This window comes from Phallusia mammillata, chromosome 4, assembly GCF_965637545.1.
Source record: "Phallusia mammillata chromosome 4, kaPhaMamm4.hap1.1, whole genome shotgun sequence".
In the NCBI taxonomy this organism is placed as follows: Eukaryota; Metazoa; Chordata; class Ascidiacea; order Phlebobranchia; family Ascidiidae; genus Phallusia; species Phallusia mammillata.
Window position 1 is genome coordinate 7,599,501 of NC_137255.1, and position 13,618 is coordinate 7,613,118.

Below are 13,618 nucleotides of genomic sequence, written 5' to 3' on the forward strand. Positions count from 1 at the left end.
ACTTTGGTTGCAAACCCTCTACCACATCGTTATTTGCCATCTCTGTTGCATCAGATCACATTAACTTAACAAACCATCATTCACATGTGGTAGCGTGGCCGAGTGGTCTAAGGCGTTGGTTTTAGGCACCAGTCATTTCGATGACGTGGGTTCGAATCCCACCGCTTCCATTTCTTTGCACCTTTCAAAAACTCCATGTATAATTTTTTCTCTGTCTCATGCAGACGGAAAATAAAATATTGTACCAAAAGTTTGCCTCGAGTGAGGATCGAACTCACGACCTTGAGATTATGAGACTCACGCGCTGCCTACTGCGCCATCGAGGCTTGATGACCTCATGCAAATTTGCATCCTTGTAACTAAAATATATGTATTTCGAAAAATAATGTGCGAATGCAGACAATGCCAATTTGTTTGGATACAAACTTGAGTTGATCAACAACATGTGGTATGTGTTTATTTCTTAATCGGGGTCAAATTTGTCTAAACCTTGGTTGCAAACCCTCTACCACATCGTTATTTTCCATCTCTGTTGCATCAGATCACATTAACTTAGCAAAACACTGTTCTCATGTGGTAGCGTGGCCGAGTGGTCTAAGGCGCTGGTTTAAGGCGCCAGTCATTTCGGTGGCGTGGGTTCGAATCCCACCGCTGCCATTTCTTTGCACCTGTCAAAAACTCCATGTATAATTTTTTCTCTTTCTCATGCAGATGGAAAATAAAATATTGTACAAAAAGTTTGCCTCGAGTGAGGATCGAACTCACGACCTTGAGATTATGAGACTCACGCGCTGCCTACTGCGCCATCGAGGCTTGATGTACTCAAGCAAATTTGCATCCTTGTAACTAAAATATATGTATTTCGACAAATAATGTGCGAATGCAGACAATGCCAATTTGTTTGGATACAAACTTGAGTTGATCAACAACATATGGTATGTGTTTATTTCTTAATCGGGGTAAATTTTGTCTAAACTTTGGTTGCAAACCCTCTACTACATCGTTATTTGCCATCTCTGTTGCATCAGATCACATTAACTTAACAAACCATCATTCACATGTGGTAGCGTGGCCGAGTGGTCTAAGGCGCTGGTTTAAGGCACCAGTCATTTTGATGGCGTGGGTTCGAATCCCACCGCTGCCATTTCTTTGCACCTGTCAAAACTACATGTAAAATTTTTTCTCTGTCTCATGCAGACGGAAAATAAAATATTGTACCAAAAGTTTGTCCCGAGTGAGGATCGAACTCACGACCTTGAGATTATGAGACTCACGCGCTGCCTACTGCGCCATCGAGGCTTGATGTACTCATGCAAATTTGCATCCTTGTAACTAAAATATATGTATTTCGACAAATAATGTGCGAATGCAGACAATGCCATGCAATTTGTTTGGATACAAACTTGAGTTCATCAACAACATATGGTATGTGTTTATTTCTCAATCAGGGTCAATTTTGTCTAAACTTTGGTTGCAAACCCTCTACCACATCGTTATTTGCCATCTCTGTTGCATCAGATCACATTAACTTAACAAACCATCATTCACATGTGGTAGCGTGGCCGACTGGTCTAAGGCGTTGGTTTTAGGCACCAGTCATTTCGATGACGTGGGTTCGAATCCCACCGCTTCCATTTCTTTGCACCTTTCAAAAACTCCATGTATAATTTTTTCTCTGTCTCATGCAGACGGAAAATAAAATATTGTACCAAAAGTTTGCCTCGAGTGAGGATCGAACTCACGACCTTGAGATTATGAGACTCACGCGCTGCCTACTGCGCCATCGAGGCTTGATGACCTCATGCAAATTTGCATCCTTGTAACTAAAATATATGTATTTCGAAAAATAATGTGCGAATGCAGACAATGCCAATTTGTTTGGATACAAACTTGAGTTGATCAACAACATATGGTATGTGTTTATTTCTTAATCGGGGTAAATTTTGTCTAAACTTTGGTTGCAAACCCTCTACTACATCGTTATTTGCCATCTCTGTTGCATCAGATCACATTAACTTAACAAACCACCATTCACATGTGGTAGCGTGGCCGAGTGGTCTAAGGCGCTGGTTTTAGGCACCAGTCATTTCGATGGCGTGGGTTCGAATCCCACCGCTGCCATTTCTTTGCACCTGTCAAAACTCCATGTGTAATTTTTTCTCTGTCTCATGCAGATGGAAAATAAAATATTGTACCAAAAGTTTGCCTCGAGTGAGGATCGAACTCACGACCTTGAGATTATGAGACTCACGCGCTGCCTACTGCGCCATCGAGGCTTGATGACCTCATGCAAATTTGCATCCTTGTAACTGAAATATATGTATTTCGACAAATAATGTGCGAATGCAGACAATGCCAATTTGTTTGGATACAAACTTGAGTTCATCAATAACATATGGTATGTGTTTGTTTCTTCTTCGGGATCAATTTTGTCACAACTTATGTTGCAAATCCTCTACCACATCGTTATTTGCCATCTCTGTTGCATCAGATCACATTAACTTAGCAAAACACTGTTCTCGTGTGGTAGCGTGTCCGAGTGGTCAAAGTCGTTGGTTTAAGGCACCAGTCATTTCGATGGCGTGGGTTCGAATCCCACCGCTGCCATTTCTTTGCACCTGTCTAAACTCCATGTATATTTTTTTCTCTGTCTCATGCAGACGGAAAATAAAATATTGTACCAAAAGTTTGCCTCGAGTGAGGATCGAACTCACAACCTTGAGATTATGAGACACACGCGCTACCTACTGCGCCATGGAGGCTTGATGTACTCAAGCAAATTTGCATCCTTGTAACTAAAATATATGTATTACGAAAATAATGTGGGAATGCAGACAATGCCAATTTGTTTGGATACAAACTTGAGTTGATCAACAACATATGGTATGTGTTTATTTCTTAATCGGGGTCAATTTTGTCTAAACTTTGGTTGCAAACCCTCTACTACATCGTTATTTGCCATCTCTGTTGCATCAGATCACATTAACTTAACAAACCATCATTCACATGTGGTAGCGTGGCCGAGTGGTCTAAGGCGCTTGTTTAAGGCACCAGTCATTTCGATGGCGTGGGTTCGAATCCCACCGCTGCCATTTCTTTGCACCTGTCTAAACTCCATGTATAATTTTTTCTCTGTCTCATGCAGACGGAAAATAAAATATTGTACCAAAAGCTTGCCCCGAGTGAGGATCGAACTCACGACCTTGAGATTATGAGACTCACGCGCTTCCTACTGCGCCATCGAGGCTTGATGACCTCATGCAAATTTGCATCCTTGTAACTAAAATATATGTATTTCGACAAATAATGTGCGAATGCAGACAATGCCAATTTGTTTGGATACAAACTTGAGTTGATCAACAAACTATATGGTATGTGTTTATTTCGTAATCGGGGTCAAATTTGTCTAAACCTTGGTTGCAAACCCTCTATACATCGTTATTTTCCATCTCTGTTGCATCAGATCACATTAACTTAGCAAAACATTGTTCTCATGTGGTAGCGTGGCCGAGTGGTCTAAGGCCCTGGTTTTAGGCACCAGTCATTTCGATGGCGTGGGTTCGAATCCCACCGCTGCCATTTCTTTGCACCTGTCAAAAACTCCATGTATATTTTTTTCTCTGTCTCATGCAGACGGAAAATAAAATATTGTACATAAGTTTGCCCCGAGTCAGGATCGAACTCACGACCTTGAGATTATGAGACTCACACGCTGCCTACTGCGCCATCGAGGCTTGATGTACTGATGCAAGTTTGCATCCTTGTAACTAAAATATATGTATTACGAAAATAATGTGGGAATGCAGACGATGCCAATTTGTTTGGATACAAACTTGAGTTGATCAACAAACTATATGGTATGTGTTTATTTCGTAATCGGGGTCAAATTTGTCTAAACTTTGGTTGCAAACCCTCTACCACATCGTTATTTGCCATCTCTTTTGCATCAGATCACATTAACTCAACAAACCATCATTCACATGTGGTAGCGTGGCCGACTGGTCTAAGGCGTTGGTTTTAGGCACCAGTCATTTCGATGGCGTGGGTTCGAATCCCACCGCTGCCATTTCTTTGCACCTGTCAAAACTCCATGTATAATTTTTTCCCTGTCTCATGCAGACGGAAAATAAAATATTCTACCAAAAGTTTGCCCCGAGTGAGGATCGAACTCACGACCTTGAGATCATGAGACTCACGCGCTGCCTACTGCGCCATCGAGGCTTGATGACCTCTTGCAAATTTGCATCCTTGTAACTAAAATATATGTATTTCGACAAATAATGTGCGAATGCAGACAATGCCAATTTGTTTGGATACAAACTTGAGTTGATCAACAACATGTGGTATGTGTTTATTTCTTAATCGGGGTCAAATTTGTCTAAACCTTGGTAGCAAACCCTCTACCACATCGTTATTTTCCATCTCTGTTGCATCAGATCACATTAACTTAGCAAAACATTGTTCTCATGTGGTAGCGTGGCCGAGTGGTCTAAGGCCCTGGTTTTAGGCACCAGTCATTTCGATGGCGTGGGTTCGAATCCCACCGCTGCCATTTCTTTGCACCTGTCAAAACTCCATGTATATTTTTTTCTCTGTCTCATGCAGACAGAAAATAAAATATTGTACCAAAAGTTTGCCCCGAGTGAGGAACGAACTCACGACCTTGAGATTATGAGACTCACGCGCTGCCTACTGCGCCATCGAGGCTTGATGACCTCATGCAAATTTGCATCCTTGTAACTAAAATATATGTATTTCGAAAAATAATGTGGGAATACAGACAATGCCAATTTGTTTGGATACAAACTTGAGTTGATCAACAACATATGGTATGTGTTTATTTCTTAATCGGGGTCAATTTTGTCTAAACTTTGGTTGCAAACCCTCTACTACATCGTTATTTGCCATCTCTGTTGCATCAGATCACATTAACTTAACAAACCACCATTCACATGTGGTAGCGTGGCCGAGTGGTCTAAGGCGCTGGTTTTAGGCACCAGTCATTTCGATGGCGTGGGTTCGAATCCCACCGCTGCCATTTCTTTGCACCTGTCTAAACTCCATGTGTAATTTTTTCTCTGTCTCATGCAGATGGAAAATAAAATATTGTACCAAAAGTTTGCCTCGAGTGAGGATCGAACTCACGACCTTGAGATTATGAGACTCACGCGCTGCCTACTGCGCCATCGAGGCTTGATGACCTCATGCAAATTTGCATCCTTGTAACTAAAATATATGTATTTCGACCAATAATGTGCGAATGCAGACAATGCCAATTTGTTTGGATACAAACTTGAGTTGATCAAAAACATATGGTATGCGTTTCTTTCTTCTTCGGGGTCAATTTTGTCTAAACTTTGGTTGCAAATCCTCTACCACATCGTTATTTGCCATCTCTGTTGCATCAGATCACATTAACTTAGCAAAACATAGTTCTCATGTGGTAGCGTGGCCGAGTGGTCTAAGGCCCTGGTTTTAGGCACCAGTCATTTCGATGGCGTGGGTTCGAATCCCACCGCTGCCATTTCTTTGCACCTGTCTAAACTCCATGTATATTTTTTTCTCTGTCTCATGCACTTGGAAAATAAAATATTGTACCAAAAGTTTGCCCCGAGTGAGGATCGAACTCACGACCTTGAGATTATGAGACTCACGCGCTGCCTACTGCGCCATCGAGGCTTGATGACCTCATGCAAATTTGCATCCTTGTAACTAAAATATATGTATTTCGAAAAATAATGTGGGAATGCAGACAATGCCAATTTGTTTGGATACAAACTTGAGTTGATCAACAACATATGGTATGTGTTTATTTCTTAATCGGGTAAATTTTGTCTAAACTTTGGTTGCAAACCCTCTACTACATCGTTATTTGCCATCTCTGTTGCATCAGATCACATTAACTCAACAAACCACCATTCACATGAGGTAGCGTGGCCGAGTGGTCTAAAGCGCTGGTTTTAGGCACCAGTCATTTCGATGGCGTGGGTTCGAATCCCACCGCTACCATTTCTTTGCACCTGTCTAAACTCCATGTATATTTTTTTCTCTGTCTCATGCAGACGGAAAATAAAATATTCTACCAAAAGTTTGCCCCGAGTGAGGATCGAACTCACGACCTTGAGATTATGAGACTCACGCGCTGCCTACTGCGCCATCGAGGCTTGATGACCTCATGCAAATTTGCATCCTTGTAACTAAAATATATGTATTTCGAAAAATAATGTGGGAATGCAGACAATGCCAATTTGTTTGGATACAAACTTGAGTTGATCAACAACATATGGTATGTGTTTATTTCTTAATCGGGGTCAATTTTGTCTAAACTTTGGTTGCAAACCCTCTACTACATCGTTATTTGCCATCTCTGTTGCATCAGATCACATTAACTTAACAAACCACCATTCACATGTGGTAGCGTGGCCGAGTGGTCTAAGGCGCTGGTTTAGGCACCAGTCATTTCGATGGCGTGGGTTCGAATCCCACCGCTACCATTTCTTTGCACCTGTCAAAACTCCATGTATAATTTTTTCCCTGTCTCATGCAGACGGAAAATAAAATATTGTACCAAAAGTTTGCCCCGAGTGAGGATCGAACTCACGACCTTGAGATTATGAGACTCAGGCGCTGCCTACTGCGCCATCGAGGCTTGATGACCTCATGCAAATTTGCATCCTTGTAACTAAAATATATGTATTTCGACAAATAATGTGCGAATGCAGACAATGCCAATTTGTTTGGATACAAACTTGAGTTGATCAAAAACATATGGTATGCGTTTCTTTCTTCTTCGGGGTCAATTTTGTCTAAACTTTGGTTGCAAATCCTCTACCACATCGTTATTTGCCATCTCTGTTGCATCAGATCACATTAACTTAGCAAAACACTGTTCTCGTGTGGTAGCGTGTCCGAGTGGTCAAAGTCGCTGGTTTAAGGCACCAGTCATTTCGATGGCGTGGGTTCGAATCCCACCGCTGCCATTTCTTTGCACCTGTCTAAACTCCATGTATATTTTTTTCTCTGTCTCATGCAGACGGAAAATAAAATATTGTACCAAAAGTTTGCCTCGAGTGAGGATCGAACTCACGACCTTGAGATTATGAGACTCACGCGCTACCTACTGCGCCATCGAGGCTTGATGTACTCATGCAAATTTGCATCCTTGTAACTAAAATATATGTATTACGAAAATAATGTGGGAATGCAGACAATGCCAATTTGTTTGGATACAAACTTGAGTTGATCAACAACATATGGTATGTGTTTATTTCTTAATCGGGGTCAATTTTGTCTAAACTTTGGTTGCAAACCCTCTACTACATCGTTATTTGCCATCTCTGTTGCATCAGATCACATTAACTTAACAAACCATCATTCACATGTGGTAGCATGGCCGAGTGGTCTAAGGCGCTGGTTTAAGGCACCAGTCATTTCGATGGCGTGGGTTCGAATCCCACCGCTGCCATTTCTTTGCACCTGTCTAAACTCCATGTATATTTTTTTCTCTGTCTCATGCAGACGGAAAATAAAATATTGTACCAAAAGTTTGCCCCGAGTGAGGATCGAACTCACGACCTTGAGATTATGAGACTCACGCGCTGCCTACTGCGCCATCGAGGCTTGATGACCTCATGCAAATTTGCATCCTTGTAACTAAAATATATGTATTTCGACAAATAATGTGGGAATGCAGACAATGCCAATTTGTTTGGATACAAACTTGAGTTGATCAACAACATATGGTATGTGTTTATTTCTTAATCGGGGTAAATTTTGTCTAAACTTTGGTTGCAAACCCTCTACTACATCGTTATTTGCCATCTCTGTTGCATCAGATCACATTAACTTAACAAACCACCATTCACATGTGGTAGCGTGGCCGAGTGGTCTAAGGCGCTGGTTTTAGGCACCAGTCATTTCGATGGCGTGGGTTCGAATCCCACCGCTGCCATTTCTTTGCACCTGTCAAAACTCCATGTGTAATTTTTTCTCTGTCTCATGCAGATGGAAAATAAAATATTGTACCAAATGTTTGCCTCGAGTGAGGATCGAACTCACGACCTTGAGATTATGAGACTCAGGCGCTGCCTACTGCGCCATCGAGGCTTGATGACCTCATGCAAATTTGCATCCTTGTAACTAAAATATATGTATTTCGACAAATAATGTGCGAATGCAGACAATGCCAATTTGTTTGGATACAAACTTGAGTTGATCAAAAACATATGGTATGCGTTTCTTTCTTCTTCGGGGTCAATTTTGTCTAAACTTTGGTTGCAAACCCTCTACTACATCGTTATTTGCCATCTCTGTTGCATCAGATCACATTAACTTAGCAAAACACTGTTCTCGTGTGGTAACGTGTCCGAGTGGTCAAAGTCGCTGGTTTAAGGCACCAGTCATTTCGATGGCGTGGGTTCGAATCCCACCGCTGCCATTTCTTAGCACCTGTCTAAACTCCATGTATATTTTTTTCTCTGTCTCATGCAGACGGAAAATAAAATATTGTACCAAAAGTTTGCCTCGAGTGAGGATCGAACTCACGACCTTGAGATTATGAGACTCACGCGCTTCCTACTGCGCCATCGAGGCTTGATGTACTCATGCAAATTTGCATCCTTGTAACTAAAATATATGTATTACGAAAATAATGTGGGAATGCAGACAATGCCAATTTGTTTGGATACAAACTTGAGTTGATCAACAACATATGGTATGTGTTTATTTCTTAATCGGGGTCAATTTTGTCTAAACTTTGGTTGCAAACCCTCTACTACATCGTTATTTGCCATCTCTGTTGCATCAGATCACATTAACTTAGCAAAACATTGTTCTCATGTGGTAGCGTGGCCGAGTGGTCTAAGGCCCTGGTTTTAGGCACCAGTCATTTCGATGGCGTGGGTTCGAATCCCACCGCTGCCATTTCTTTGCACCTGTCTAAACTCCATGTATATTTTTTTCTCTGTCTCATGCAGACGGAAAATAAAATATTGTACCAAAAGTTTGCCCCGAGTGAGGATCGAACTCACGACCTTGAGATTATGAGACTCACGCGCTGCCTACTGCGCCATCGAGGCTTGATGACCTCATGCAAATTTGCATCCTTGTAACTAAAATATATGTATTTCGACAAATAATGTGGGAATGCAGACAATGCCAATTTGTTTGGATACAAACTTGAGTTGATCAACAACATATGGTATGTGTTTATTTCTTAATCGGGGTAAATTTTGTCTAAACTTTGGTTGCAAACCCTCTACTACATCGTTATTTGCCATCTCTGTTGCATCAGATCACATTAACTTAACAAACCACCATTCACATGTGGTAGCGTGGCCGAGTGGTCTAAGGCGCTGGTTTTAGGCACCAGTCATTTCGATGGCGTGGGTTCGAATCCCACCGCTGCCATTTCTTTGCACCTGTCAAAACTCCATGTGTAATTTTTTCTCTGTCTCATGCAGATGGAAAATAAAATATTGTACCAAATGTTTGCCTCGAGTGAGGATCGAACTCACGACCTTGAGATTATGAGACTCACGCGCTGCCTACTGCGCCATCGAGGCTTGATGACCTCATGCAAATTTGCATCCTTGTAACTAAAATATATGTATTTCGAAAAATAATGTGGGAATGCAGACAATGCCAATTTGTTTGGATACAAACTTGAGTTGATCAACAACATATGGTATGTGTTTATTTCTTAATCGGGGTAAATTTTGTCTAAACTTTGGTTGCAAACCCTCTACTACATCGTTATTTGCCATCTCTGTTGCATCAGATCACATTAACTTAACAAACCACCATTCACATGTGGTAGCGTGGCCGAGTGGTCTAAGGCGCTGGTTTAGGCACCAGTCATTTCGATGGCGTGGGTTCGAATCCCACCGCTACCATTTCTTTGCACCTGTCAAAACTCCATGTATAATTTTTTCCCTGTCTCATGCAGACGGAAAATAAAATATTGTACCAAAAGTTTGCCCCGAGTGAGGATCGAACTCACGACCTTGAGATTATGAGACTCAGGCGCTGCCTACTGCGCCATCGAGGCTTGATGACCTCATGCAAATTTGCATCCTTGTAACTAAAATATATGTATTTCGACAAATAATGTGCGAATGCAGACAATGCCAATTTGTTTGGATACAAACTTGAGTTGATCAAAAACATATGGTATGCGTTTCTTTCTTCTTCGGGGTCAATTTTGTCTAAACTTTGGTTGCAAATCCTCTACCACATCGTTATTTGCCATCTCTGTTGCATCAGATCACATTAACTTAGCAAAACACTGTTCTCGTGTGGTAGCGTGTCCGAGTGGTCAAAGTCGCTGGTTTAAGGCACCAGTCATTTCGATGGCGTGGGTTCGAATCCCACCGCTGCCATTTCTTTGCACCTGTCTAAACTCCATGTATATTTTTTTCTCTGTCTCATGCAGACGGAAAATAAAATATTGTACCAAAAGTTTGCCTCGAGTGAGGATCGAACTCACGACCTTGAGATTATGAGACTCACGCGCTACCTACTGCGCCATCGAGGCTTGATGTACTCATGCAAATTTGCATCCTTGTAACTAAAATATATGTATTACGAAAATAATGTGGGAATGCAGACAATGCCAATTTGTTTGGATACAAACTTGAGTTGATCAACAACATATGGTATGTGTTTATTTCTTAATCGGGGTCAATTTTGTCTAAACTTTGGTTGCAAACCCTCTACTACATCGTTATTTGCCATCTCTGTTGCATCAGATCACATTAACTTAACAAACCATCATTCACATGTGGTAGCATGGCCGAGTGGTCTAAGGCGCTGGTTTAAGGCACCAGTCATTTCGATGGCGTGGGTTCGAATCCCACCGCTGCCATTTCTTTGCACCTGTCTAAACTCCATGTATATTTTTTTCTCTGTCTCATGCAGACGGAAAATAAAATATTGTACCAAAAGTTTGCCCCGAGTGAGGATCGAACTCACGACCTTGAGATTATGAGACTCACGCGCTGCCTACTGCGCCATCGAGGCTTGATGACCTCATGCAAATTTGCATCCTTGTAACTAAAATATATGTATTTCGACAAATAATGTGGGAATGCAGACAATGCCAATTTGTTTGGATACAAACTTGAGTTGATCAACAACATATGGTATGTGTTTATTTCTTAATCGGGGTAAATTTTGTCTAAACTTTGGTTGCAAACCCTCTACTACATCGTTATTTGCCATCTCTGTTGCATCAGATCACATTAACTTAACAAACCACCATTCACATGTGGTAGCGTGGCCGAGTGGTCTAAGGCGCTGGTTTTAGGCACCAGTCATTTCGATGGCGTGGGTTCGAATCCCACCGCTGCCATTTCTTTGCACCTGTCAAAACTCCATGTGTAATTTTTTCTCTGTCTCATGCAGATGGAAAATAAAATATTGTACCAAATGTTTGCCTCGAGTGAGGATCGAACTCACGACCTTGAGATTATGAGACTCAGGCGCTGCCTACTGCGCCATCGAGGCTTGATGACCTCATGCAAATTTGCATCCTTGTAACTAAAATATATGTATTTCGACAAATAATGTGCGAATGCAGACAATGCCAATTTGTTTGGATACAAACTTGAGTTGATCAAAAACATATGGTATGCGTTTCTTTCTTCTTCGGGGTCAATTTTGTCTAAACTTTGGTTGCAAACCCTCTACTACATCGTTATTTGCCATCTCTGTTGCATCAGATCACATTAACTTAGCAAAACACTGTTCTCGTGTGGTAACGTGTCCGAGTGGTCAAAGTCGCTGGTTTAAGGCACCAGTCATTTCGATGGCGTGGGTTCGAATCCCACCGCTGCCATTTCTTAGCACCTGTCTAAACTCCATGTATATTTTTTTCTCTGTCTCATGCAGACGGAAAATAAAATATTGTACCAAAAGTTTGCCTCGAGTGAGGATCGAACTCACGACCTTGAGATTATGAGACTCACGCGCTTCCTACTGCGCCATCGAGGCTTGATGTACTCATGCAAATTTGCATCCTTGTAACTAAAATATATGTATTACGAAAATAATGTGGGAATGCAGACAATGCCAATTTGTTTGGATACAAACTTGAGTTGATCAACAACATATGGTATGTGTTTATTTCTTAATCGGGGTCAATTTTGTCTAAACTTTGGTTGCAAACCCTCTACTACATCGTTATTTGCCATCTCTGTTGCATCAGATCACATTAACTTAGCAAAACATTGTTCTCATGTGGTAGCGTGGCCGAGTGGTCTAAGGCCCTGGTTTTAGGCACCAGTCATTTCGATGGCGTGGGTTCGAATCCCACCGCTGCCATTTCTTTGCACCTGTCTAAACTCCATGTATATTTTTTTCTCTGTCTCATGCAGACGGAAAATAAAATATTGTACCAAAAGTTTGCCCCGAGTGAGGATCGAACTCACGACCTTGAGATTATGAGACTCACGCGCTGCCTACTGCGCCATCGAGGCTTGATGACCTCATGCAAATTTGCATCCTTGTAACTAAAATATATGTATTTCGACAAATAATGTGGGAATGCAGACAATGCCAATTTGTTTGGATACAAACTTGAGTTGATCAACAACATATGGTATGTGTTTATTTCTTAATCGGGGTAAATTTTGTCTAAACTTTGGTTGCAAACCCTCTACTACATCGTTATTTGCCATCTCTGTTGCATCAGATCACATTAACTTAACAAACCACCATTCACATGTGGTAGCGTGGCCGAGTGGTCTAAGGCGCTGGTTTTAGGCACCAGTCATTTCGATGGCGTGGGTTCGAATCCCACCGCTGCCATTTCTTTGCACCTGTCAAAACTCCATGTGTAATTTTTTCTCTGTCTCATGCAGATGGAAAATAAAATATTGTACCAAATGTTTGCCTCGAGTGAGGATCGAACTCACGACCTTGAGATTATGAGACTCAGGCGCTGCCTACTGCGCCATCGAGGCTTGATGACCTCATGCAAATTTGCATCCTTGTAACTAAAATATATGTATTTCGACAAATAATGTGCGAATGCAGACAATGCCAATTTGTTTGGATACAAACTTGAGTTGATCAAAAACATATGGTATGCGTTTCTTTCTTCTTCGGGGTCAATTTTGTCTAAACTTTGGTTGCAAACCCTCTACTACATCGTTATTTGCCATCTCTGTTGCATCAGATCACATTAACTTAGCAAAACACTGTTCTCGTGTGGTAACGTGTCCGAGTGGTCAAAGTCGCTGGTTTAAGGCACCAGTCATTTCGATGGCGTGGGTTCGAATCCCACCGCTGCCATTTCTTAGCACCTGTCTAAACTCCATGTATATTTTTTTCTCTGTCTCATGCAGACGGAAAATAAAATATTGTACCAAAAGTTTGCCTCGAGTGAGGATCGAACTCACGACCTTGAGATTATGAGACTCACGCGCTTCCTACTGCGCCATCGAGGCTTGATGTACTCATGCAAATTTGCATCCTTGTAACTAAAATATATGTATTACGAAAATAATGTGGGAATGCAGACAATGCCAATTTGTTTGGATACAAACTTGAGTTGATCAACAACATATGGTATGTGTTTATTTCTTAATCGGGGTCAATTTTGTCTAAACTTTGGTTG

General features: G+C 41.5%; 38 non-coding genes across 38 annotated transcripts; 18 read left to right on the forward strand and 20 right to left on the reverse strand.

Moving 5' to 3' along the window:
- The first annotated feature begins 88 nt into the window (after window positions 1-88).
- On the forward strand, window positions 89-170 carry Trnal-uag (transfer RNA leucine (anticodon UAG)). Its single transcript has one exon. It is a non-coding gene; the product is annotated as a tRNA-Leu (tRNA).
- Window positions 171-253: 83 nt separating this feature from the next.
- Trnam-cau (transfer RNA methionine (anticodon CAU)) lies at window positions 254-326 on the reverse strand. Its single transcript has one exon. It is a non-coding gene; the product is annotated as a tRNA-Met (tRNA).
- A 249-nt stretch (window positions 327-575) lies between these two features.
- Trnal-aag (transfer RNA leucine (anticodon AAG)) lies at window positions 576-657 on the forward strand. Its single transcript has one exon. It is a non-coding gene; the product is annotated as a tRNA-Leu (tRNA).
- An 83-nt stretch (window positions 658-740) lies between these two features.
- Trnam-cau (transfer RNA methionine (anticodon CAU)) lies at window positions 741-813 on the reverse strand. Its single transcript has one exon. It is a non-coding gene; the product is annotated as a tRNA-Met (tRNA).
- A 249-nt stretch (window positions 814-1,062) lies between these two features.
- On the forward strand, window positions 1,063-1,144 carry Trnal-aag (transfer RNA leucine (anticodon AAG)). The gene has a single exon. It is a non-coding gene; the product is annotated as a tRNA-Leu (tRNA).
- An 82-nt stretch (window positions 1,145-1,226) lies between these two features.
- Trnam-cau (transfer RNA methionine (anticodon CAU)) lies at window positions 1,227-1,299 on the reverse strand. Its single transcript has one exon. It is a non-coding gene; the product is annotated as a tRNA-Met (tRNA).
- A 418-nt stretch (window positions 1,300-1,717) lies between these two features.
- On the reverse strand, window positions 1,718-1,790 carry Trnam-cau (transfer RNA methionine (anticodon CAU)). The gene has a single exon. It is a non-coding gene; the product is annotated as a tRNA-Met (tRNA).
- A 249-nt stretch (window positions 1,791-2,039) lies between these two features.
- Window positions 2,040-2,121, forward strand: Trnal-uag (transfer RNA leucine (anticodon UAG)). Its single transcript has one exon. It is a non-coding gene; the product is annotated as a tRNA-Leu (tRNA).
- Window positions 2,122-2,203: 82 nt separating this feature from the next.
- Window positions 2,204-2,276, reverse strand: Trnam-cau (transfer RNA methionine (anticodon CAU)). Its single transcript has one exon. It is a non-coding gene; the product is annotated as a tRNA-Met (tRNA).
- Window positions 2,277-3,010: 734 nt separating this feature from the next.
- Window positions 3,011-3,092, forward strand: Trnal-aag (transfer RNA leucine (anticodon AAG)). Its single transcript has one exon. It is a non-coding gene; the product is annotated as a tRNA-Leu (tRNA).
- An 82-nt stretch (window positions 3,093-3,174) lies between these two features.
- Window positions 3,175-3,247, reverse strand: Trnam-cau (transfer RNA methionine (anticodon CAU)). Its single transcript has one exon. It is a non-coding gene; the product is annotated as a tRNA-Met (tRNA).
- Window positions 3,248-3,497: 250 nt separating this feature from the next.
- Window positions 3,498-3,579, forward strand: Trnal-uag (transfer RNA leucine (anticodon UAG)). The gene has a single exon. It is a non-coding gene; the product is annotated as a tRNA-Leu (tRNA).
- Window positions 3,580-4,148: 569 nt separating this feature from the next.
- Window positions 4,149-4,221, reverse strand: Trnam-cau (transfer RNA methionine (anticodon CAU)). Its single transcript has one exon. It is a non-coding gene; the product is annotated as a tRNA-Met (tRNA).
- Window positions 4,222-4,470: 249 nt separating this feature from the next.
- Trnal-uag (transfer RNA leucine (anticodon UAG)) lies at window positions 4,471-4,552 on the forward strand. Its single transcript has one exon. It is a non-coding gene; the product is annotated as a tRNA-Leu (tRNA).
- Window positions 4,553-4,956: 404 nt separating this feature from the next.
- Trnal-uag (transfer RNA leucine (anticodon UAG)) lies at window positions 4,957-5,038 on the forward strand. The gene has a single exon. It is a non-coding gene; the product is annotated as a tRNA-Leu (tRNA).
- An 82-nt stretch (window positions 5,039-5,120) lies between these two features.
- Trnam-cau (transfer RNA methionine (anticodon CAU)) lies at window positions 5,121-5,193 on the reverse strand. The gene has a single exon. It is a non-coding gene; the product is annotated as a tRNA-Met (tRNA).
- A 249-nt stretch (window positions 5,194-5,442) lies between these two features.
- Window positions 5,443-5,524, forward strand: Trnal-uag (transfer RNA leucine (anticodon UAG)). The gene has a single exon. It is a non-coding gene; the product is annotated as a tRNA-Leu (tRNA).
- An 82-nt stretch (window positions 5,525-5,606) lies between these two features.
- Window positions 5,607-5,679, reverse strand: Trnam-cau (transfer RNA methionine (anticodon CAU)). Its single transcript has one exon. It is a non-coding gene; the product is annotated as a tRNA-Met (tRNA).
- A 248-nt stretch (window positions 5,680-5,927) lies between these two features.
- On the forward strand, window positions 5,928-6,009 carry Trnal-uag (transfer RNA leucine (anticodon UAG)). The gene has a single exon. It is a non-coding gene; the product is annotated as a tRNA-Leu (tRNA).
- Window positions 6,010-6,091: 82 nt separating this feature from the next.
- On the reverse strand, window positions 6,092-6,164 carry Trnam-cau (transfer RNA methionine (anticodon CAU)). Its single transcript has one exon. It is a non-coding gene; the product is annotated as a tRNA-Met (tRNA).
- Window positions 6,165-7,062: 898 nt separating this feature from the next.
- On the reverse strand, window positions 7,063-7,135 carry Trnam-cau (transfer RNA methionine (anticodon CAU)). Its single transcript has one exon. It is a non-coding gene; the product is annotated as a tRNA-Met (tRNA).
- Window positions 7,136-7,383: 248 nt separating this feature from the next.
- On the forward strand, window positions 7,384-7,465 carry Trnal-aag (transfer RNA leucine (anticodon AAG)). Its single transcript has one exon. It is a non-coding gene; the product is annotated as a tRNA-Leu (tRNA).
- Window positions 7,466-7,547: 82 nt separating this feature from the next.
- Trnam-cau (transfer RNA methionine (anticodon CAU)) lies at window positions 7,548-7,620 on the reverse strand. Its single transcript has one exon. It is a non-coding gene; the product is annotated as a tRNA-Met (tRNA).
- Window positions 7,621-7,869: 249 nt separating this feature from the next.
- On the forward strand, window positions 7,870-7,951 carry Trnal-uag (transfer RNA leucine (anticodon UAG)). Its single transcript has one exon. It is a non-coding gene; the product is annotated as a tRNA-Leu (tRNA).
- A 568-nt stretch (window positions 7,952-8,519) lies between these two features.
- Trnam-cau (transfer RNA methionine (anticodon CAU)) lies at window positions 8,520-8,592 on the reverse strand. The gene has a single exon. It is a non-coding gene; the product is annotated as a tRNA-Met (tRNA).
- A 248-nt stretch (window positions 8,593-8,840) lies between these two features.
- On the forward strand, window positions 8,841-8,922 carry Trnal-uag (transfer RNA leucine (anticodon UAG)). Its single transcript has one exon. It is a non-coding gene; the product is annotated as a tRNA-Leu (tRNA).
- An 82-nt stretch (window positions 8,923-9,004) lies between these two features.
- On the reverse strand, window positions 9,005-9,077 carry Trnam-cau (transfer RNA methionine (anticodon CAU)). Its single transcript has one exon. It is a non-coding gene; the product is annotated as a tRNA-Met (tRNA).
- A 249-nt stretch (window positions 9,078-9,326) lies between these two features.
- Window positions 9,327-9,408, forward strand: Trnal-uag (transfer RNA leucine (anticodon UAG)). The gene has a single exon. It is a non-coding gene; the product is annotated as a tRNA-Leu (tRNA).
- Window positions 9,409-9,490: 82 nt separating this feature from the next.
- On the reverse strand, window positions 9,491-9,563 carry Trnam-cau (transfer RNA methionine (anticodon CAU)). The gene has a single exon. It is a non-coding gene; the product is annotated as a tRNA-Met (tRNA).
- Window positions 9,564-10,461: 898 nt separating this feature from the next.
- On the reverse strand, window positions 10,462-10,534 carry Trnam-cau (transfer RNA methionine (anticodon CAU)). Its single transcript has one exon. It is a non-coding gene; the product is annotated as a tRNA-Met (tRNA).
- Window positions 10,535-10,782: 248 nt separating this feature from the next.
- Window positions 10,783-10,864, forward strand: Trnal-aag (transfer RNA leucine (anticodon AAG)). Its single transcript has one exon. It is a non-coding gene; the product is annotated as a tRNA-Leu (tRNA).
- Window positions 10,865-10,946: 82 nt separating this feature from the next.
- Trnam-cau (transfer RNA methionine (anticodon CAU)) lies at window positions 10,947-11,019 on the reverse strand. Its single transcript has one exon. It is a non-coding gene; the product is annotated as a tRNA-Met (tRNA).
- A 249-nt stretch (window positions 11,020-11,268) lies between these two features.
- Window positions 11,269-11,350, forward strand: Trnal-uag (transfer RNA leucine (anticodon UAG)). The gene has a single exon. It is a non-coding gene; the product is annotated as a tRNA-Leu (tRNA).
- A 568-nt stretch (window positions 11,351-11,918) lies between these two features.
- On the reverse strand, window positions 11,919-11,991 carry Trnam-cau (transfer RNA methionine (anticodon CAU)). Its single transcript has one exon. It is a non-coding gene; the product is annotated as a tRNA-Met (tRNA).
- Window positions 11,992-12,239: 248 nt separating this feature from the next.
- Window positions 12,240-12,321, forward strand: Trnal-uag (transfer RNA leucine (anticodon UAG)). Its single transcript has one exon. It is a non-coding gene; the product is annotated as a tRNA-Leu (tRNA).
- An 82-nt stretch (window positions 12,322-12,403) lies between these two features.
- Window positions 12,404-12,476, reverse strand: Trnam-cau (transfer RNA methionine (anticodon CAU)). Its single transcript has one exon. It is a non-coding gene; the product is annotated as a tRNA-Met (tRNA).
- Window positions 12,477-12,725: 249 nt separating this feature from the next.
- On the forward strand, window positions 12,726-12,807 carry Trnal-uag (transfer RNA leucine (anticodon UAG)). The gene has a single exon. It is a non-coding gene; the product is annotated as a tRNA-Leu (tRNA).
- A 568-nt stretch (window positions 12,808-13,375) lies between these two features.
- On the reverse strand, window positions 13,376-13,448 carry Trnam-cau (transfer RNA methionine (anticodon CAU)). The gene has a single exon. It is a non-coding gene; the product is annotated as a tRNA-Met (tRNA).
- Between the last annotated feature and the right edge of the window lie 170 nt (window positions 13,449-13,618).